The sequence below is a fragment of the Patella vulgata genome, chromosome 2, assembly GCF_932274485.2.
Source record: "Patella vulgata chromosome 2, xgPatVulg1.2, whole genome shotgun sequence".
NCBI classification, from domain to species: Eukaryota; Metazoa; Mollusca; class Gastropoda; family Patellidae; genus Patella; species Patella vulgata.
Window position 1 is genome coordinate 13,667,331 of NC_065880.2, and position 25,305 is coordinate 13,692,635.

Below are 25,305 nucleotides of genomic sequence, written 5' to 3' on the forward strand. Positions count from 1 at the left end.
CCTATGATATTTACTGGATTGGAATACGATCTGCTGCTCAACGTTCATTGATGATTAAATCAATGGCCGGAGGTAAATTGGACCCAAGTTGAGTCCAACATGGTCGCCGCATATTAATGAGTCTATTTTAACCGTAACCCTAACCTATAAAACTTTTCACATAAATTTCCTAGGTTGATTTTTTTTTTTAGAAGAAATATTTGAAGTTCATCAAAACAAATGATGGTTAAAGGTAATTTGGACCCAAGTTGAGTCCAACATTGCCGCTGTAAAAATAGATATGTCCATGTGCATTTGTTTTGATGAACTTCAAATATTGCACACAGGACCCCCCTCAGCCCCAGGACTAGTTTGGATAACTGAACCATTTCATTCTTCGGTGGTTTTGAAGGTGATTGGGGTTGGGTGGGGTGGGGGCTTTTATGTCAACCCAGTCGTTGGGCCAATATGGGGCCTTTAATATTTTCTTCAGAAATCCTTGATTGAGCTCGTCTTGCTGATTCTTCGATACATCTATATAATACTTGTTGACATTGCAATGATTGTATATAAAATGAAGAGCCCCGGGGAAGAACGATCTAAGTCACTTTTTCAACAAACCCCAGTTAATGGCGCCATCTGGTAGCAATTGTATAAGCTTTCTGTGGAAATGGCCTCCTGGACAAATACGTCCATTGTACCCTTTATTTGACCTTAATTTGCCTGAAAAGTGGAAGTCAGTTGTTGTACTGATAATTATGATTCATATTAAACATCATTTTGAAGTTGTAATTAAACCCACTCGTTGTTCTGTTCGCGTCAAGCATTCTCGTTCAAAAGTCTGTTTTGACTTTTGCGCAAAGACAAAAATGTGACTTAGATCGTTCTTCCCCTGGACTCTTTAAATTAACTCCTAGAAAATGATAAAAGCTCTACATTGTTAAAACTGGCGCTATCACACCACCTATATTCATTAGCCCAGTCGGTGCAAAACAGTAAGAGGTTAAACCCCATATCATTTTATTTCTACTCTCACACCAATTTGGCTTTTAACAATGCTGAGTTTTTAATCTTTTCATGAAATTAATTTTAAATATACACGAAAACCACACATTTCTTTGTATGTTTTTGTGTTTTGAAAATACAACTATTTATTGCCACATACACTTTGCATTTATTCAAACACTATTCAATGTAATTAGTTAGAACCATTCAATTAGTAGATTACTTCATTTAGTATCTAGCACCTCAATCGTTGATGCTGGCAGTTAGATGATCCAACTGGTTGACATATACCTGTAATGAAAAACACAAAAGGAATAGTAATCATTACAATCATCAAGTTCAGAAAGCTCATTTAACGCAGCACCGAGTTCACAAAGCATTCTCAGACGTAAGTTAAGAATTTACTCAAAATTGTTCACCTTATTTTAACTAAGATATAGCCATTTATAAAACCTTTGTTGTTTTAATGTATCAAATATATCAATAAGAAACTATGTGCAAAGTTTTGTGTTTCTGGATCAAAGATATTTCTCATAAAAAGTGATTGAAAGTTGAGTAAATTCTAAACTTAAGTCCAACAATGCTTTGTGAACTCGGGGTCAAATTATATAAGGTTGCGAGTTTTGTCGTTATAACTACTACCAGGGGCTAAGTGAGAGGGGCGCAATGACGAGCTTTGCTTCATGATTTTGAGTTTTTGCGCCCCCTTGAGTTCTTGTGCCCCCTGGTAAAATGACGCAAATGACAAAAAATCACACAGTTTCAATGCGGTTTTCAACATTATAACCATAATCATAATGCTTAACCAGTGTCAAACATATACCATTGGTCAGATATGCTACAAATCATGTTCCACACAGCCCAATATTACCTGGTGGTACTCGGAGCGACCTCACATGTTATAAAAATCATTAATTATACTTTTTTTTACATGCCAAGCCCATAATCAACGCTCTAGGGTGGTTTAGAACGAATGTCAGTTAATGATTTAATTTAAAAATAGATAATCGAGACTTTGTTCATTGTCGTAACAACGGTAGAAATGACAATCGAGACTACACTGTTCTTCCAACGGCGATGACTCCGCTCAGAATGGAATAATTATTATTTGACTGAACTTTTCAACATATTCTCTTTTCATTATCTATATTTTAACTATTACATCGAAAACGGTTAGCTCTTTATCTAAATCATACACAATGCATCTTTGATAATCGATAAAAGCCGAATATGTTACCATACTGGCAATTAGAAACCTATGAAGGATTATTATGATCTGTCAAAAGCCAGGGGGGATTATCTACCGTTGATATTTTGATTTTAGTTTTCTTAAACATACATTATGCAAGAGCTACATCTGCCTATTGCAGGTCTTTCTTTAGGCCCGAAATGTTATCTAAATTATTAATTAGACATTAATTAACTTATCCAGACCATAATCAACTCTCGATGTCATCGCTAGCTTGCGATGTTTATTGGATAAGGTTCCGATTTCCTGTTCGACTTCCATTCATAATTTAATCATGAAATGGATAATCGAGACTATGTTTTTAATCGTACCGACTTTAGTATTGATGGTCGAGGGTAGGCCGAAAATTCAATCGCTAAAATCTCGGTTCAGAGTGGATCAATTTGACTGAAATTCCCTTTACATTATTTAGTTTTTAACTATTATAATGAGAACTGCCAGCTCTTTATCTCATCTCCCATATTATATCTTTAATTAAAATGTTAGATAAGCTATTTGAGTATATTTTAGCCTGGAATACGCCGCGATAGATATTCTCCAAAAAATGACGATCGGCGGCTTTTAGATTATTGGGATAGGATTTTTTAAAATGCTTCCATTCAGCAGACGTTTCAGTTAAGCCTGTTCGCTGACCAAAAAATGGGTGTTTGCGCGTACATTTCACTTTCCCGCATATGTTCCTCATAAGTTCATAGTAATAGGCACTATCTTACTTTAATAACAATTTAAATTATCTTTTAAAAACCTGCCTCGTCCCACCCGCTTTCGGGAGTGCGACTTCAGCATAAACCACAGACCAGATTGTGTTAATCGTACTATTTAGACAGATCTATATTATTTCATCTGAATCGACTTCTATTGGTGTGAACAAAACCTACATCTTTTATGTACATATTTACATTTACATTTACACCTATAAAATACGTTGCCAGGCAACCAAAGATATGGCAACAGATGTGCAGTCATGTCGTCGTAAGATCTTTACACGGTATAACATCAATAATAATGCATATAAATTTCATACCATTTAATGTTTGTCGCCAGAGCGTTCAAAGATTCAACAAAGTGAAACATGGGCGATAATTCTCAAAGAAACTGACGGAATAGTGGATATTCTGCGTTCCATCAATTTGAATAATGCATATTATGAATTATGAATTGAACAATTTGTATTCACAACGTTCAATAAAATGAAACAATGGCCACAAAGTGATAATAGAGGCGAAATGTTCCAAATACAACAAATTTGACAAAGCCAATTAAAAAATATATATTTTTCACATGGTAATAAAATGACTTTTACTATGTGTTTTTCGATTTTAAAATGATTTTGAAAACCAAACATGGTAGAAATTCAAAATTGCTGCAAAAATGGGATCCAAAATGGCGGATTTTTTTAAGTTAATCGTTATTTTTCCTCTTTTGGATACGACTTGTAACATGCCTTAATTCCAGGGATCCACTGAAAAGGAGTATGGTAGTTTCAAGGGTCTCTAAACTAGTTAATGTTTAGGGTCCCCTATTATTCCATACTCCTTAGATGCTTCAGGAATATGCTGTTAGTCATGAAATTACGTTGTTTTTGATGAATTGTTACGAATGCCACACGTTAAATATGTGCATAAGCCTCTATTGGGGCTCGATGTGGTCTCTCCTACCCGGCACGAAATTTCTTTTGAAAAACTGGCTGTAAATTTATGTTTTTTATCGTTTGTCCTGGTGTTTCTAGCTTACGTACAAATTTGATGTGTGACAATCTTATCGGAAATTAAATTTTGAACCCAATATTGATTTCAGTAATTCCGAAAACGTTATTTCACAAGTAATATACACACGAGCTTAAGACATTGCGTAATATATTGTAAAAACACTCGGGCCTACGACCCTCTTGTTGTTACACTATATTACTTAATGTCTCGCTCTAGACCATTAAACAATACATAATATATATCATTGGGCTATAATGAATATGCTGTATGTTTATTTGAATAACTTGCAGGGGTCTTTAAACATTGAAAGGAAACCGGAGAACCAGGAATAAATCAGGTTTCAGACCATAAACGTATAATTATTATGTACATATATTTACATATGTAATAAATAATCAAAAGAATCGATTCTATCAGTTGACAATATGTTGTAGGCAATATCTGTTCTCGTAATTAATTCGGGGCGTTTTAAATGTAGTGGTTTGGATCAATCTATATTTGTACAGGGAGGCTACACTATCATAGAGCATCAGTGAGTATTCATGCGTATACAGCAATAATAATGAAGACGTAACAAGTCTAATATGTACAATACATGTACCATTCAGGGCTCGATACGCTCACGTGGCATACACAGGTAAGTCATATCTTTAATTTTTGATCAATTTTAGCATAATATAGGTCTGTATCCGTCCATCATGTCCAACACGTTTTAAAAGGAGCAAATAGAGACTTGTGCACACTTACAATCACCACAACCTTTTGGTGGAGTTACACTATATCTGGTATGTTGATTGTGTCATGCTCATATGTTCATGGGACAAAAAACCGAGGTCCCGTGTACACATTGGCGTACACGTAAAAGATCCTTTGACAGTTGGAATTCGATATAAGAGTAGGCCGTAGTGCCGCTGTCCGAGCAAAATTTCCACCATAGCACACTGTATGGCGTATGCCCGTCTTCATTAGTCCAGTTCGGAGCAGAACAGTACGACGTTAAACCCCATTTCATTTCATTTCATTTTATGTGATTGATACTTTCGATGCGGAATGGAGGCACCTTAAAGGTTGTATGTATCTATTTTTTGGAACCTTAAAATAGATGAAAATGGTTCTAAAAGCACATATTAACGTAATATGAATGTATGTAAAGTGATTTGTATTCAATTTTTGAAAAAAATATTGTAATTTCTAATCAGTTATGTTCGGCGAAATACACCAGAAGTCTCAATCGAATGGCAATCACTAGAGTCTGGTTATTCCAGTCTACACCGATAGTATTTATTGCGAATGATCTCCAGATAAGAATATCGCGTGACCGTTCTTCGAGTCCCTCGTTACAAATGGCGCTGAAATGCATTATAGTACACGATTCGTGTACCAATGGTAAAATGTGAAACACTATTGTTTTTGTTCGGATTATTATTAGGGTTTCTGTGACAATGCGAAATGTCCGAAATCACCGAAGTTGTCGTTTTTTGAAATATTGCCGTAATATTAACAATAATTGTCGGATTTTAACATTTGATACATTTTTGATATAGCCCGAGACACGGCAAATAGCTACGATTGATTAGATTTTTGATTTTCGATTTATCTTCGAAGATATTAGGCGCCAAATTTTGAAAATTTAAATTTTGACAAAAAACTTTTTTATTTATTAATATTTTGTTATGGCGCTCTACCTATAATTAAAGGGTCATGTAATTTGAGCAAAAATATAAAAAAATTTTGTATCGATAATTCACCTTGGCCGCTATTGGCTAATTCAGTTTATGGGTTCTAGGTTATTTATTTATTGCTCGATTTGTATAAAACAAAGTTCATATGCTCCATGGTGCAAAGTCTCAACTTTTTTATTACCGATAAAGCTTTCTGTCAGCAGCGGAAATGACGTAATTTTGACCAAAACTACAATTTTGGCGGTAAGGTACGCCTTTTCGAAAGCAAATATTATTTTTTTAAAATAAGTAAAAAGAAAGAAGTTGCGCCGTGTAAAGGGGCAAAAAAAGTCGAAAGCCGTTTTTTTAATTTCGATTTCATTTTTGCGCCATTTCGGTTTAAAGGTGAAAAACGGTGTAAAATTGAGCTATTTACAACCCATTCAGGCGTTTCATATTTTAAAATATTTCTTTTTGACTTTTATAAACTTGTAGCATTAATTCATACGAAGAGAATCTATCTCAAAATTAGTTTGTAATATGAGCAGTTTTTTATGTGGTATTTTACTTAGGGTTAAAGAGTCATCTGATTTGACCAAAAATGGCAACATTTTTTTGCCACCGTATTTTTCCTTGGCCCCCATTGGCTAATTCAGTTTTTCAGTCCTGGATTAATTATTTATTGTTCGATTTGTATAAAACAAAGTTCATATGCTCCGTGGTCCAAAATGTCATTTTTTTTTGTTACCGGTACATTTTCCTTTCGATAGCGGAAGTGACGTAAATTTAGCAAAAACTGCAAATTTGACAGTTCGGTACCACTTTTTGAAAGCAAATATTATTTTTTTCAAATCTGGTATGACTGAAAGGGTGTGCCCTGTTAAGGCGCAAAAATCATCGCGCTCAGTTTTTTTAATTTTTGTTTCGTTTTCGGATCATTTCGATTTAAAGCTATTCGAAACCCATTCAGGCTTTTCATATTTAAATATATTTTTTCGAAACGTTCATAAACTAGTAGCAATAATCCATACGAAGAGAATGTATGTGAAAATTAGTTTGTAATATGAGCAGTTGCCGAGAAATGGGCAATTTTGCATGAGTCACCCTTTACGCTAGTTTGCCTGTGAAAGAGTCAATTATTATTCGATTTTCATAAAAGTGACACCATTTGATGCGTAATGTCAATTTTAACAAGGTCAAACCAATTTAACATTTCCTATGTCACCGGAAATGACGTAATTTGGGCAAAAATTGTATTTATTGTCTTCAAAACCAGTATTTTATTCAAATAAGTGGTATTTGTTATGTGTTTAAAATTTTGATATTTGATCCCAATCAACCAATAGAATGAACCCATACAACCATATAGGTATCACAAAATGGTTTCTAACTTGTTCAGTTGCGGAGAAATAGACGATTTTCAACAGGTAACTTTTCAAAGTTTTTGGTCCATAAAAGTGTTAAATATTATTCGATTTTCATAAAAAATTTTCACCGTGTGATACATAATGCCATTTACAATTTCATACAAGTAATCTAACACTTTTACTGTCACCGGAAGTAATGTCATTTTGGCAAAAACTGTATTTTTAGCCTTCAAAACAGATATTTTATTCAAATGAGTCTAATTTGTAATGTTTTTAAAATTATGATATTTAATTCCAATCAACAAATAGACTGAACACATACGATCATACAGATACCAAAAAATGGTTTCTAACTTGTACGGTTGCAGAGAAATAGACGATTTTCTACAAGTCCCTTTTCAAGGTTGTTGGTCTATAAAAGTGGCAATTATTGTTCGATTTACATAAAATTTTCTCCATGTGATGCCTTATGCCATTTCTGATTTCATAAAACTAATTTAACATTTCCATTATCAACGGAAGTAATGTAATTTTGTCAGTATCACTTACATGTAACAAATGTATACAATGAATTGATATTGCTGGATTTGGTTGATTCTGTGTACATTTTATTTGATGTGTGCAATGCTTATATGGAAACCTGTTTAATGGTTTCATCGGTACCGGAAGTGAAATATGTTCAAGGGTAACGGGGCACCGGTGAAACCCGTCATTACTGCGTCGCAGTTATAGTGATGATTGTTTTTACCAAAAAAACAATCATCCAACACGTTGGCCGTTTTATTTTCCACTTGAGCATATCTCAGAAACTACCCTTCGGATTGATCCGATATCTTTGGTTTTTCAGGAAAGATGGCATGACTTAGAGATTAAATATATTTCGAAAATTCTGCGAAAATGCGAAATGTTCGAAATCACCGAAGTTGCTTTTTTTTTTAAATATTGCCGTAATATTAACAATAATTCCCGGATTTTAAGGTTTGATACATTTTGACATAGCCAGAGACAAGGCAAATAGCTACGGTTCTTTAGATTTTTGATTTTCGATGAATCTTCTGAGATATTAAGCGCCAAATTTTGAAAATTTAAATTTTTACAAAAATTTTTTTATTAAAAAATATTTCGTTATGGTATTTTGTCCAAGGCTAAAGGGTCGTCTGATTTGAGCAAAAATGTCAACAATTTTTGTCTAGATAATTTTGCTTGACGTCCATTGGCTAATTCAGTTTTTCGCTCGTAGATTGATTTTTTTATTGTTCAATTTGTTTAAAACCAAGTTCATATGCTCCTTTTTCCAAAATGTCATTTTTTTTGTTACCGATATAGTTATCTGTCGGCTCCGGAAGTGACATAATTTTAACAAAAACTATAATTTTGACAGTTCGGTACCAATTTTTGAAAGCAAATATAATTTTTTCAAAATTTGATATTACCAAAAGGATGCGCCATGCAAAGGCGCACAAAACATCGGACTCAGTTTTTTTAATTTCGATTTCGTTTTTGGGCTATTTCGATTAAAAGGTCAAAAACGGTGAACAATTAAGCTATTTACAACCCATTCAGCGTCTTCATATTTTAAAATATGTCTTCGTAACTTTCATAAACTCGTAGCAATAATGCATACGAAGAGAATGTATGTGAAAATTAGTTTGTAATATGAGCAGTTGCCGAGAAATAGGCAATTTTGTACGCGTCACTTTTTACATTATTTTGCCTGTAAAGGAGTCAATTATTATTCGATTTTCATTTTTTTGTTACCATTTGATGACTTTTGCCAATTTTGACTTGGTCAAACCAATTTAACATTTTCGCTGTCACCGGAAATGACATCATTTGGGCAAAAACTGTATTTTTAGCCTTAAAAAGCAATATTTTATTCAAATGATTCTTTTTTTGTAATGTTTTTAAAATTATTATATTTGATTCAAATAAACAAACAGCATAAACCCATTCGATCATACAAATACCACAAAATGGTTTCTAACTTGTACGGTAGCAGAGAAATAGACGATTTTCTACAAGTCACCTTTCATGGTTTTTGGTCCATAAAAGTGTCAATTATTATCCGATTTTCATAACATTTTCACCATGTGATACCTTAGGCCATTTATGATTTTATAGAATTAATTTAACATTTTCATTATCACTGAAATTAATGTCATTTTTGCAAAAGCTGTATTTTTAGCCTTCAAAACAAATATTTTTTTTGTAGTGGGTTATGTTTATTATTTGTTTAACAATATGATATTTGACTCCAATGGACATATAGATTGAATCAATACGATCATATAGTTGTCTAAAAATTGCTTCTAGCATCTTCCCTTGTCGAGAAATAACCAATTTTGTCAGGATCAATTTTTCAGATTTTTTTCGCATTTTAATTTCCCATTAGAAAGTCAGCTTACTTAGCGGCAGGTCAGTAACAATTTTTGTCAGAATCACATTTTTGACTCATGTAACACATGGCAACAAATGTATAACTAGAACTGCGACGCAGTAATGACGGGTTTCACCGGTGCCACATTACCTTTGAACTTGCTCTATGCCAAATAGCCGATTATTACTTACAATATTATTATACAACATTTGGGAAATATTCCTTATTGTATGTCTGTTTTTCATTTTGAGTAAGGGGGATGGATGGCCTAATGGTTAACCCGTGCGCGCTGTATCATAAGGTCTGTAACTGAGTCAACTGGCGTGGTTTTGATTCCCTGGTTGTACCGTGATAAGGAGTAGCGTCGCCTGTCCAATCCCTTGAATTATTGAAATAAAATTGAACCATATTAGTCCCGAAATGACCTAGTTTGTGTCGAGTCGACGTTACCCTCCCTCTCTCTCTCTCTCTCTCTCTCTCTCTCTCTCTCTCTCTCTCTCTCTCTCTCTCATTTTTAGAAAAGTATTGGACTGGTGTGTATAACGTTTTTGTTCTTTGCACGTGTATGTGCTTATGTTAGGTATTTAAAGATCAACCTATGTGAATTCTGCCCTCTTATCCTTTAGTATAGATCATTATACTGTATATTATTATAATACATTGGATTGCTTCTTTAACTTTCTCCGGGTCCTCCGGTTTCCCCCCACTGCTAAAGACCCCTACGCGCAAGCGAATTATAGAAATAAAATTGAACAATATGTTAGTCCCAAAATGACCTAGTTTGTGTCGAGTGGACGTTAAACCCCATTTCTCTCTCTCTCTCTGCTTCTTTAACCTGAGACTAAATGTATAATACGTCCAATAGCTTGTTTTACCCGTGACTGTGTGATTTGGATTGTTGTTGGTAGCTCCAAGGACCTTTTTATCTGGAATTGGTGAATATTTGGTGAAAATTTGAATTCTTCGAAAATAGTTTAAAATACGACACATCAAAAATATTCAAACTTTTATCTTGGTAGAAACATTTGACGTGGATTCATTTAATAATAAATTTTACATGGCTTGAAATTGATTTTGTTTATTTGTACATATTTCTAGAGAATCAAACAATACACCAAATGTTTTAAAAACATGACAAACAAGCAACACTACAACATTTCTTTCACCATCCAACAAGTTATTGTATGACAGATGTCTAGAAAACAATACATTTCTAACCAATAATAAAACAGTTGTTTTGCACATGTAGCATTAATTCAGCCATTATGGAAAATTTCCTATTGATTGAATCAGTGAATATTTTATTTAAATCTCAAAATAAACTTACAAAAAAGATAGAGAATAGATTGTGAGAAACGTTTTCCAAATCTTCAATTTATCATGTGCTCAGCTGTATTGATTTTCTCGCATGTTTTTATGTTTTATTCTTTACATAAATAAATATAGAGTTTAATCGGGGTAATTTATCCAATCACCCCGTAGAATCAAACACTGGTTAATATATCAAAGTAGAAGCAGTTTGATGAACTATCGGCAATTATTCCACTTCTAATGATCGCAATATTTGATGATAAGCCTACTTACTTACTTGTACTTATGTGTTAAACATCTTATACTTAGAACGAAATCTGCATATTATATAAACATGGTTAAAGTCATCTAAGCCTATTGGTCCGTCGTAATTAAAAAAAATATTGTTTTTAGAAATGATTTGAAGTCGGTAATACATTACAAGCTTCACATACACCGTACAATAGGAGTGACATTAAGCAATACGTTTTCTTTAAAGAGAAGACTTCCCACGTTATTTGTCCTAACGTTTAATAATAATAATAATCAATTTGTATAACTCTGAGTGTTCCAGCTAATACGACAAAGTGAAGTAAAGGGTTAGGGTTAGGGTTATGTCACTTCCGGTAACAATGAAACCGTTAAACATGTTTTCACATAAGCATTGGACACGTGTTACAAAATAGACAGAGAATCATCCAAATCCAGGGACATCAATTCCATTTATACATTTGTTACCTGTTACCATGTGTTACATATGTTAAAAAGTGATCCCGGTCAAAATTGAAAATTTTCGCAAAATTACGTCACTTCCGGTGGCGACATAAAAAACATTATCGGTAACAAAAAAGTTAGCGATTTGCACCATGAAACATATGAACTTTGTATTATAAATATCGGGAAGTAAATAAGTAACCTAGAACCAATAAACTGAAATTAATAAGGCAAAAAATCTTTAAAAAAAGGATCCTGACAAAAGTGGTTATTTCTCGGCAACGGAAGATGCTAGAAGCAATTTGTGGACATCTATATGATCAAATTGATTCAATCTATATGTCCATTGAAATAAAATATCATAATGTTAAACGAATGCTAAATATAACTCACTTCAAGAAAATATTTGTTTTGAAGGCCGAAAATACAGTTTTTTGCCAAAATGACATTACTTCCAGTGAGAATGAAAATGTAAAATTAGATTTATGAAATCAGAAATGTCACATGGCATCACATGGTGAAAATTTTATAAAAATCGAATAATACTTGACACTTTTATAGACCAAAAACCTTGAAAAGTTACTAGTAGAAAATCATCCTTTTCTCTGCAACCGTACACGTTAGAAATCAGTTTGTGGTATCTGCATGATCATATTGGTTCATTCTATTTGTTCATTGGAATCAAATATCATAATTTTAAAAACATATAAACAAAAAACTCATTTTAATAAAATACAATTTTTGCCCAAACGAGGTAATTTCCGGTGACAGTGAAAATGTTAAATTGGTTTGATCTAGTCAAATTTTGCATTATTCATCAAATAGTAAAACGAAATTGAAAATCGAATAATAATTGACTATTTTACAGGCAAAATAATGTGAAAAATGACGCATGCAAAACGGCCTGTTTCTCGACAACTGCTGATATTACAGACTAATTTTCACATACATTCTCTTTGTATGGGTTATTGCTACGAGTTTATAAAAGTTACCAAGAAATATTTGAAAATATGAAAACGCTGGATGGGTTGTAAATAGCTTAATTTTACACCTTTTTTCACCTTTTAATCGATAGAGCCCGAAAACAAAATGGAAATTTAAAAAACTGAGTCCGATGTTTTTTGCGCCTTTAAAATTTGCTTTCAAAAAGTGGTACCGAACTGTCAAAATTGTAGTTTTTGGTAAAATTATGTCACTTCCATTGCCGACAGGAAACTTTATCGGTAACATGAAAAATGACATTTCCGAAAACGGACCCTATGAACGAACAATAAATAATTACTCTAGGACCGAAAAACTGAACTAGCCAATGGCGGCTAACGTAAATTACTGAGACAAAAATTGTTCACATTTTTGCTCAAGTAAGATGACCCTTTAATCATGTGTAAAATACCATTAAAAATATTCCTCAATAACAAAGTTTTTTGTAAAAATTTAAATTTTCAAACTTTTGCGCATAATATCAGCGAAAATTCGTCGAAAATCAAAAATCTAAAGTACCGTAGCTATTTGCCCTGTCTCCGGCTATGTCAAAATGTATCAAATGTTAAAATCCGTCGATTTTTGTAAATATTACGGCAATATTTAAAAAAAAACCACAACTTCGGTGATTTCGGACATTTGTCATTGTCTCAGAATGTTCGAAATAGATTTAATATCTATGCTATGCCAATTTTCCCGTATAACCAAAGATATCAGATCGATCCGACAAGTAGTTTCTGAGATATGCTCAAGTGGAAAATAAAACGGCCAACGTGTTGGATGATTGATTTTTTGGTAAAAACAATCATTACTAGATCTGCGATGCAGTAATGACGGGTTTCAACGGTCCAACGTTACCCCTGAACTTATGTCACATCTGGTGCCTCGTTACCCTTGAACTTATGCCACTTCTGTTACCAATGAAACCGTTAAACAGATTTCCACATAAGCATTGCAGACGTGTTATAAAATGGTCGAAGAAACAACCAAATCTAGCAATATCAATTCCATTTATACATGTGTTACCATGTGTTACATATGTCAAAAAAGTAATCCTGACAAAATTTGTTACTAACTTACCGCTAAGTTAGCTGACTTTCTAATGGAAATTTCTCGACAAGGGAAGATGCTAGAAGCAATTTTTGGACATCTATATGATCTTATTGATCCAATCTATACGTCCATTGGAATAAAATATCATAATGTTAAACGAATGATAAATATAACTCACTTCAAGAAAATATTAGTTTTGAAGGCTAAAAAACAGATTTTACCAAAATGTCATTACTTCCGGTGATAATGAAAATGTTAAATTAGTTCTATAAAATCATAAATGGCATAAGGCATCACATGGTGACAATTTATGAAAATCTGATAATAATTGACATTTTTATGGGCCAAAAACCATGAAAACTGACTTGTAGAAAATCGTCTATTTCTCTGCAACCGTTCAAGTTAGAAACCATTTTGTGGTATCTGTATGATCGTATAGGTCTTTTCTATTTGTTGATTTTTATCAAATATCATAATTTTAAAAACATAACAAATAATAATCATTTGAATAAAATATCTCTTTTTAAGACTAAAAATACAGTTTTTGCCCAAATGATGTCATTTCCGGTGACAGCGAAAATGTTAGATTGGTTTGACCTAGTCAAAATTGGCATAAGGCATCAAATAGTAAAAAAAAACATGAAAGTCGAATAATAGTTAACTCCTTTACAGGCAAAATAACGTGAAAAGGGACGCATGCAAAATTGCCTACTTCTCTGCAACTGCTCATATTACAGACTAATTTTCACATACATTCTCTTCGTATGGATTATTGCTACGAGTTTATGATAGTTACGAAGAAATATTTTAAAATATGAAGACACTGAATGGGTTATAAATAGCTTAATTTTACACCTTTTTTCACCTTTTAATCGAAATAGCCCGAAAACGAAATCGAAATTTAAAAAAAACTGAGACCGATGTTTTATGCGCCTTTGCATGGCGCATCCTTTTGTTAATATCAAATTTTGAAAAAATAATATTTGCTTTCAAAAAGTGGTACCGAACTGTCAAAATTATAGTTTTTGTTATTTCCAACGTTCTGCGACAATGCGAAATGTCCGAAATCACCGAAGTTTTCGTTTTTCGATATTTTGCCGTAATGTTATCAATAATTGTCAAATTGTAATATTTGATACATTTTGACATAGCCAGAGACAAGGCACATAGCTAAGGTTCTTTGGATTTTTTATTTTCGACGAATCTTCTGAGATATTAGGCGCCAAATTTTGAAAATTTAAATTTTTACGAAAAACTTTTTTATTAATGAATATTTTTATGTGGTATTTTACCAAGAGTTAAAGGGTCATCTGATTGGACAAAAAATGTCAACACCGTATTTTTCCTTGGCCCCCATTGGCTAATTCAGTTTTTCAGTCCTGGATTAATTATTTATTGTTCGATTTGTATAAAACAAAGTTCATATGTCATTTTTTTTGTTACCGGTACATTTTCCTTTCGGCAACGGAAGTAACATAAATTTAGCAAAAACTGCAATTTTGAGATTTCGGTACCACTTTTTGAAAGCAAATATTATTTTTTTCAAATCTGGTATGACTGAAAGGGTTTGCCCTGTTAATGCGCAGAAATCATCGCGCTCAGTTTTTTTAATTATTATTTCGTTTTCGGATCATTTCGATTTAAAGGTGAAAAAAGGTGAAAAAATGAGCTATTCACAACCCATTCAGGCTTTTCATATTTTAAAATATTTCTTAGCAACTTTCATAAACTAGTAGCAATAATCCATACGAAGAGAATGTATGTGAAAATTAATTTGTAATATGAACAGTTGCCGAGAAATGGGCAATTTTGTATGAGTCACTTTTTACGCTAGTTTGCCTGTATAAGAGTCAATTATTATTCGATTTTCATAAAAGTGACACCATTTGATGCGTAATGTCAATTTTAACAAGGTCAAACCAATTTAACATTTTCAATGTCACTGGAAATGACGTAACTTGGGCAAAAATTGTATTTATAACCTTCAAAACCAGTAATTTATTCAAATGAGTCTTATTTGTTATTTGTTTAAAATTTTGATATTTGATTCCAATCAACTAATAGAATGAACCCAAACGATCATATAGATATCACAAAATGGTTTCTAACTTGTTCAGTTGCGGAGAAATAGACGATTTTCAACAGGTAACTTTTCAAGGTTTTTGGTCCATAAAAGTGTCAATTATTATTCGATTTTCATAAAATTCCCCGTGTGTGATACCTAATGCCATTTACGATTTCATACAAGTAATTTAACACTTTTACTGTTACCGGAAGTAACGTCATTGTGGCAAAAACTGTATTTTTAGCCTTCGAAACAGATATTTTATTCAAATGAGTCTGATTTGTATTGATTTTAAAATTATGATATTTGATTCCAATCAACAAATAGATTGAACCCACACGATCATACAAATACCAAATACGGTTGCAGAGAAAAAGACGATTTTCTACAAGTCACTTTTCATGGATTTTGGTCTATAAAAGTGGCAAATATTATTTGATTTACATAAAATTTTCACCATGTGATGCCTTACGCTATTTCTGATTTCATGAAACTAATTTAACATTTTCATTATCACCGAAAGTAATGTAATGTTGTCAGGATCACTTACATGTAATGAATGTATACAATGAATTGATATTGCCGATTTGGTTGATTCTGCGTACATTTTATGTGACGTGTGCAATGCTTAAATGGAAACCTGTTTAATGGTTTCATCGGTACCGGAAGTGACATATGTTCAAAGGCACCGGTGAAACCCGTCATTACTGCTTCGCAGTTCTAGTGGAGCGTTGTTTTTATCCGACATACACCGTCATACATCTCCTAGTAACGGCTTAACGCCTCGATTTTAAATACGATTATTTAGTTGAATGTGGCAGAAATATTATAAATAACAATAATCAATCGTTGTTTAGATGAAAAATATGGTCAATTTTGCTTACTGAGGCCCGATGTGATTTGCGTTGGACTTTGCTACGTGGAACTATATAGCACCATCTCTTATCTCAAAATACGGAGGGTTGAGAGATGAGGTTTGTTATCTAAACGGGGCATAGTCTTGGCCTGTAAACGCAAGTGATCATCCACGAGGTTATCGATCGCTCTAGGTAGGCTGACTGGTATCCGATATCATTAAAAACAAAATTAAAAGCGAAACTTTTACTTTCATCTTCGTTTCGTTAGGCGCTAAAAAAAAATCGATGCTTTTCGATAGATTTGCCAATTGCGGACCCTTTTCCGACCAATGGCCGTGTGAATGGTCACTAATATGACCGGATAAGCTTGTTATCCGTTTGGCAAACCACCAGATATACGCCAGAATGACACTAGAAGATAATTGCTTGTTCCAGGTCCCTGTGAGTATCTGACTGTTTCAGATAACTTCAACATATGTTGAATATAGAAAGATGACAACAAATTGTTCATTTTATCGATTTTGATAATGAAGATATTTTATGTGACAACTGTGATCAAGTTACCCATACACAACCATAACTGCGCCTGCAGGGCTACCAACCGTCGATACAATGAGTCAACAAACCGGTTTAAAGGGTACAGTAACTTTGTGTTGCTTGGGGGACTTTAAAGAAGTTTATATTCTTACATAGTTTAAGGGCACTTTTAATGTTGATTTTGTGTCGTTTTTGATGAATTGGTAAGATTACCACACAATATACAGAAACATCAGGATGTGTTGTAGAAAGTGGCATTTATACAGCCAGTCTTTCAAAAGAATTATTGAGCCCGGACCCCCAATAAAGTGAGAGAACCTAACGGGGTAAGGCTCAGGCATGTAAACTGTCTAATGTATGATGTCTAAGCCGCAGCGACTCGGTCAGATAAGAGAGAGAGAGAAATGGGGATTAACGTCCAGTCGACACAACTAGGTCATTTCGGGACTAACACATGGTTTAATTTTATTTCAATAATTCGCTTGCGCGTAGGGGTCTTTAGCAGTGGGAGGAAACCGGAGGACCCGGAAAAAACCCACGAGGTTGGACAGGCGAACCTACTCCTTGTCACGTACAACCGGGGAATCGAAACCCAGCCAGTTGACTCAATGACAGACCTTATGATACAGCGCGCACATGCTAACCATTCGCCGCCCCCCCTCCCCCCGTCAGATAAGATGTTGGTTCGCTAACCTGGAGGTCCCGTGTTGGATCCCGGTGTTGGCCGAGAAAGTTCAACGTGATTTTCCAAGTTAAAAAATGAACAACATCAAAAAGCTGCTCGCCTCCCGGGTTTAGTTGAAGAAATTTTTATATGGTCATTTTTATATGGTCATTTTCGTTTGCCATCTAAACAAAATAATTGCTCCGCGAAGTTTACTGTATATAACCCAAATGTATGTGGAAATTAATCACATTAATGTTTTATGATATAAAACACAAATTTATATGGGAAACCATCACTGATTTTATTTCACACTACGTTTCAACAAGTTCCTCTTGTCGTTCTCAAGTAAGTAATGACAACGACAAGAGGAACTTGTTGAAACGTAGTGTGAAATAAACTCAGTGATTGTTTTTCATATAAATTTGTGTTTTATATCATATGTTCAGTTACTAAATGCCGTATAAGGATTTCATGAATGTTTTAGATTGATTTGGATAAACTTTGCTTACCAACAGCTGGCGCTTTTTTTTTTTTTCCTTTATCGTGTGATTCCTTCGATTTATCTCCAGCTTCTTAACAAGTACCGGCATATAGATTAATATATATTAAATGAGATTTGATTTTATAATTCAAAGTAGCCTGCATTGTTTCAACTGACTAGCGGCATTAACTGGAGTGGTGTCGTGTGTCGCGTTTCGGCTCGATATCTTATATATTTTAGTTACAAAAACAATCCGACCTTGTAGTGATATTTTAGCAAGTAAACTGACAATCTGATTAAAACACAGACCCTATTTCGTTTCGTTTTTTATAGTTCAAAATTTCGTTTTACTTGTCTTTACTACACTAAGATCTGGAAGAGTTGTTGTCATTGACGTGTTCTGGATGATGTGAGCGTTTGGCCAATGAAACGGTCTGTTACAGCGAGCTTTTGGCGTGTGGTGCACCGAACTGTGGGTAATCCACTAGAAACATCAATGCTGATTGGCTAATCAAAAATGTCTGACGTCATAGGTCAAAAGCCGCTCGTATGACCTCTGACGCGACCTCTCACAACAACCGGTCAGATCTTCCTGTAGTGTAGGCCATCGACAGTATAAAAAAACGAAACGAAATATAGATCTGTATTTTAATTAGATTGGTAAAATAGAAGATACATATTATAATTAACAGCACTGCCTAAGCCAAACCCAAATAATGATAAGTAAAATTGAAAATACATGTATAATACATGTATACACAATATACAACACCAAACCAAAGCGTTGGACTGTTTGCTGTACTCAGCTCTTGCATATAACCAGCATAAAAATATAAGTAACGCAACATGATAAATTAATTGTTGGCCGTTATATAAAAAAAAGGTTAAATATCAACGGAAATGAAATGAAATGGGGTTTAACATCCTACTGTTCTGGGCGGTAGGGAACTCATTTTCCTTGAGTTTCATGCACAAGACCCGTGCAAAACTGGGTACCGAGTCAACCCGCGACACCGGTGTAGATTCTTGACAAAATAAGCTAATGTTTTATGAAAGCGTCTACAACTAAACTTAGTCATTTGTTGGGGTTTTTTTTGTTTTTTGGGGTTTTTTCATTTAAAAAAGGGAGGCATAACTTATTAGATATATTACATACATTTTACATACTAAATATGTATAACGACAGGGAGTGGATGGGTTTACCTGGGTGCCCTCGCGCTTGAGAAGGCACTGGCTCGCCTTCTGACCACTGACAGTTAGGGTCGCCTAATTCTTGACCGTTAGTTAAACCATCACCATCAGAATCTTCAAAACATAGTTCGAGACTCCATACTAGTCCAGCTCTTTCAAAGGCCTACAAAACAAAATAATAATAATAATATCGTCATTTATAAAGCGCGTTAATACTGAAGAAAACAGTCTCTAAGGCTGTTTCAATGGCATTAAGTATTTGAACTAGAGTATACAGGTCACAATTCTATGGAATACAATTACTGCTTATTACTGAGCGGCGTTTCGATTAGGCTTCTCTAGTCATTAAGGCGCTGTTGGTTTTTATATTCACTGATTATTTACAGATCAGGGTTTTTGAAATAAGAATGTTTTGAGTTGAGATTTAAAATGGCCCACAGACGGTAATTGTTTTATTGACTGTGGTAGTATGACCAGCATAAGAAAAGGCACGTTTTGAAAGTTTTAAGTTAATGGCTGGAGATATTAGAAGATGTTTTTTTCTGAGAACGGAGATTTCTGCTGGTAGTCTAGAGTTCTACAAGACTTTTTATATAAGATGGAGCTTGGCAATTTAACGCTTTGAAGATAAAGAGGAGTAACTTGAACGTAATTCTTTGCTGAATTGGGAGCCAAAGCAAAGATTGCAATACAGGGGAGATGTATTGATGTTTTCTAGTTTAACGAACGTGAAATTCACATAGAATCGAAATTCATTGATTTCATTCTGAAACAAAGATTACATGCTTAGGCCAGTGTGTGGAATAATTCCGGGATAATGTTACCTTTCTGGCTATACATATTGCTTCTCGATCCCATGTCGTGTTGCGGTTTGTCTCGGTACCTAGTACTGAATCAAACCGTGACACCAAGATCTAATCCTGGATTCTGATATACCCAGAATTCCGATTAACGTATGGTTGAATTCTGTTGTTAGAAATTGATACAATCAGCACTAATGCATCGAAGAGCTAGATGCCCGTTTAAATGTTTTATAACAATATAGTCTGCTAATGGAAGTACGAAATAAAATCCCAGCAAGATGCACCGACTATTTTGTTTTACTCGGCAATCAAACGTGGTAGACAAATCACGACAATATTACATTCAGGATGTCTGAAATGGGCTGGGGAACAGGTTAAACCCCATACTCCTCGCAGTAATCCCACTCAACACTGCCGTAATGAAAGCAAATTACTGTTCCAAATTATGACTGATCAATAGTCCGATCAACAACTAAATCCTAACTGCGTAACAATATCATTCGGGTTTAAACAGAGCTCCAAATATGTTTGCATAACGTTACGTCATGCCTCGCGAAGTTTATTACGCCCAATTACCAGTGCATAGCAGAATATTGCAGAAAAACTAATCGCGTGACAAACGAGGCTATCAAAACCGGCTACAATGTAAACAATGGTGTTTGGAGACGAACGATACTTTCTCTGTTTTAAATACATTAAATAACTGTCCAAAGTTTTAGGGAAGACCTCAGATTAAACAAAGAGCTGTCATGTTGCTGTACTTAGAAGAGATTTGATTGAACGGGAAATAGACACACTCCCTCAAAAGCTCAAGTATCAGAAGTCAATCCAGCAATGGCCAGAGAGGGATTTCTCGGGCCATTGCTTCCGGAATAGTGTTAAACTTATATAAAACCACTCTACATATATAGTATATGTACATATCAATATTGCAAATTAACAAACGGTTGTATACATTTATATTTATTTTATAAGTCTTAGTAATGTTTTTCCAGCTTGTTGTTATGTATTCATTAGACTGGTTATTGTAATATACATATATAGAGAAATGTTTTTCCAGCTTCTTGGTTTTTTTTTATCTATTTAATTCTATTTAATTACTAAGACTTATAAAATGAATCTACAATCACCCTGTTCACCATGCAGACTGGTTCACCTTCCAGGTGAAATGGGGAGGTTGGGTGGCCGAATTGTTAGCGCGTGCGCGCTGTATGATAAGGTCTGTCATTGAGTCAACTGGTGTGGTTTCGATTCCCCGGTTGTACGTGACAAGGAGTAGGGTCGCCTGTTCAACCTCGTTGGTTTTCCTCGGGTCCCCCGGTTTCCTCCCACTGTCAAAGACCCCTATTCGCAAGCGAATTATTGGAATAAAATTGAACCATATGTTAGTCCCGATACGCTTCTGATATCCAATATTTAAGACGAAATAAACATTTTACTATTTGTACACGAATCGTGTACCATGCCTTTCAGTGCCATTTGTAACAAGGGACTCCGAGAACGAGGCTGGACATATTCCACAAGTCATGTCAAACGGTGACGCGATATTCCTACCTGGCAAGAATGCGCAATAAATACTATCAGGATAGACTGGACTAACCAGACGCTTGAGATTGCCATTCGATTGAAACTTCTGTCGTATTTCACCGACCATAACTGATTAGAAATTATAGTAAAAACAGAAACGATTGCATGTAAATCAGTTTATATACATTCATATTACATTATTATATGTGCTGCGACCCATTTGTGTCAATTTCTAGGTCCAAAATATTAGCGATTTAGCTCCTTTAATGTCTGAAATGGTCAACGAGGTATTAATGTCAGATTATACCATTGCTATGAATCTCGTATCCTTGTTGGTCATATATTTCGTTTAGACAGTTGTATCAAATAAAAAATATAATATCCTTTTTAAATAATGCGGATGTTTTACATTTAAATCCGTTTTAAAGGAAATCGGTTAAAATTTATAAAGGTGATTACTACCTATCTGTTTAAAAAGATCGGAAGATGAAAAGCCCCCTCCCAGCTACAATCTGATTAAAACACAGATCCTATTTCGTTTCGTTTTTTATAGGTCAAGATTTCCTTTTACTAGTCATTACTACACTGGGATCTGGAAGAGTTGTTATATTACCGGCGCTTTGGTTTAAGTGAGGGATAAGCCAATGAAACGGTCTGTTACGGCGACTTCTTGGCGTGCCACGCACGGAACTGTTGGTAAACCACCAGATTAATCAATGTCTGACATCATAGGGTCAAAATCCGCTCGTACGACCCCTGACACGACCTTTGAGTACAACTTGTCAGATCTTCATGTTGTGTAGGCCATCGAAAGTATAAAAAAAAGAAACGAAATATAGATCTGTATTTTAATCAGATTGTTTCAACTATAACCACACACCACAGAAAGAGGCTTTGTCGGTTAGGACTGATTGACTGGGGGAAGTTTAACTGTAGTTGGTGGTTTAACGTCTGCTTCCACAGTAGTGATATCGCAGTCAGTTAAAGGCCAGGGAATCTACTAAGTGTAGTTTAATGGTCGAGTGCGATACATTGAGTAATATATTGATATTGCACGAGTGCGTTTAGCACGAGGCCATTAAACAACTTAAAATACAGACACTACCCAGCACGTGCATCTTTAATGAAATACGTCACGCGGGTCCAATATTTCAACTAGTATAAAAAATGTACGCTTGGCACATTGCCCGTACCATTATTTGAAATAATGGTACCTAAACATCAAAGGATGACGTCACATCTGTATTTTAAAGATATTTATGGCATAAACCTGACTATACCCATTGTTTGATTAAGTACTGGTAAAAATTGAAAACGAAACGAAATGGGGTTTTACGTCCTAAAACAGTGTTAAGTCGTTCGGATGGAGCGTATACAACCGAGGTCCCGTGTACACATTGACTTGGACGTAAAAGAATCCTTGACAGTTGGAATTCGAAATAAGAGTAGGTCGTAACGTCACTGTTCGGCAAAATTACCCTCACATAGCACACTGCAAGGCGTATGCCAGTTTTATTAGCCCAGTTGGTGCAGAAAAGTAGGGCATAAAACCCTATTTCAAAATTATTCAAATGACGCCCGACAGCTTCATTCAAACTAATATCGGAGACACGGTAGCAAGACACTAGCTCGCTAGCCTGGCGTTGGTCCAGAAAGTTCATCGGGATTTTCCGACGTGGTTTCCCCTTGTCAGTGGTGCAGGACGGAGGGACTGACAAGGACAGCAGTCTAGTCGTTCGGGTGGGACGAAAAACCGAGTCCCGTGTACACATTGGCGTGCACGTAAAAGATCCCTCGATATAAGAGTAGGCCTTAGCGCCGCTGTCCGGGAAAAATTTCCCTCAGAGCCCAGTCAGAGCAGAAGAGTAGGACGTTAAACCCCATTTCATTTGCTTTCATATATCTGCGACAGTGCGTATAGTTACGTATTAACATTAATTAAAACATGAGAAAAATTGGCCTTCACAAGATTTCATTTTATCGTCTAGTTTATTATTCATTACAAGTAGGCTACAGAAAACTAATTATCCAAAATTCAGGTTATGCATACATTTATTTAGTTGGGGTTCTTTGACGTATACCATTGTGTATTTGAATAAGCATCAATGATCCAAGGCGTTCCTCGAAAGTTCGTGATTTAAAAAAAAATATAATAGTTATTATTCTTAAGTGTAACACACAGATTATGCACACAAACTTCACAGAGAATAAATATTGGGCTAATAACATATAATTACACTGTGGCAATTTGTGCACTACATATATTTTTTTGCCAAAATGGGCTTCCGTCGTGAGAAATTTTAAAATAAACCGAAGAATAAATCTTAATTACACTCTGTAGCAATTTGGGTACGAAATATATTTATTTGCCAAAATGGACATCCGTCGTAAGAAATTCTAAAATAAACCGAAGAATAAATTAACCTTGAAATCTGATTTGAATAACGTACCTCACCAAACGAATTTAGTGCTCCACCGCCATTAGCTGTCCTATGTCCAACTCCAGTCCAAGTTTGACCAAACATACTACATGGGTTTTTCACAGAAAAACCATTAGGAATCTGATTCCTTAATGATCCATAGGCATTTACACGATGGGAAATAAAAAGAACTACAATGACAGCGAGGAACATTAAGGTATTCATTTTTACTCAAAATTCCTGAACGTAATAACTGATAGATTTTAGCATTGTTCACCTTTATATGATTTAGACGAAAAGCGGAAAAAAAGTGAGCAATGTCTTCCGCCGTCTCACTGTGTAAATTTGTTTAAAGTCGTGACTTTTGAATGGTTTAACTGTTTGGCTGACATAATGATAATAGAAAACACGGCCGTGCGATCATGAATGTCAGTATGCTTGTACCATGTTCTCGCTTAAATCAAAGTGATGTTTAGTTTTAGTTTTTAAAGATTAGGACTCACGCCTAAATAGCTTTCGGTGACCAATCTGAATAACAAAATTGCCATACATTTTAACGCTGGTGACATTCAAAGTTTGCACTGAAACTCACTGAAAACTCTCACGTCAGCCTTTTATTTTATCTTTTCCGTTTTGCATCGAGGAACAACGGACGCTGGCTCGCTAGCCTGGATATCGCGTGTTCGATCCCTACATTGGCCGAGAAAGTTTATCGGGATTTTCCGATGTGGTTTCCCCTTGTCAGTAGTGCAGGACGGAGGGCCTGACAAGCGCAGCTGTCTAGTCATTCGAATGAGACAAAAAAAACGAGGCCCCGTGTATACATTGGCGTGCACGTAAAAGACCCCTTGACAGTTGTAATTCGAAATAAGATTATGCCATAGTGTCGCTTCCCGGGCAAAATTCCCTCCACTGCACATGCCCGTCTTCATTAGCCCAGTCGGAGCAGAACCGTAGGACGTTAAACCCCATTTCATTTCATTTCCGTTTTGCGCCAGTTACTTCCACTGGTATAAAAAACAAGACTTATAGGCTGTGTTCATGTCATGTCGTATTTAGAGAAATAACGATTTAGATATTTCTCACATGAATTGGGCATTATTTTAAAGTCCAAAATTTGTAATTTTCCGTAAACAAGACACGACTCGCACGTATCATTGATTATCAGTATTCTTAAAGGGGCATTATGTAAAATTTAGATAAAGATCTGGCGGTTCTCACTATAATATCTCAAAAAAAGATAATGCAAAATGAATATGTTCAAAGTTTTATTCAAATGATGGTTGTAGTTTTGACAAAATGTGTGCGTTGATCGTAACCAACGCACTGGTCTTTCATGTAAGAGCCTCGCTTCTACATTTTTGATTTAAAT

The 25,305-nt window shown here is 34.9% G+C and overlaps 1 protein-coding gene and 1 long non-coding RNA gene across 2 annotated transcripts in view; one reads left to right on the forward strand and one right to left on the reverse strand.

Annotated features, from left to right (window-relative positions):
* Positions 1–1,129: 1,129 nt before the first annotated feature.
* LOC126810418 (uncharacterized) lies at positions 1,130–24,212 on the reverse strand. The gene is made up of 3 exons (XR_007675213.2): positions 23,964–24,212; positions 19,196–19,346; positions 1,130–1,275 (listed from the first exon to the last, which is right to left on the reverse strand). It is a non-coding gene; the product is annotated as an uncharacterized LOC126810418 (long non-coding RNA).
* LOC126810414 (beta-1,4-N-acetylgalactosaminyltransferase bre-4) overlaps positions 4,486–25,305 on the forward strand; it is a 57,491-nt gene continuing 36,671 nt past the window's right edge. The window contains exon 1 of the mRNA XM_050535469.2: positions 4,486–4,579. The gene's annotated coding sequence lies outside the window, so the exon portion shown is untranslated. The remainder of the gene's footprint in view (positions 4,580–25,305) is intronic.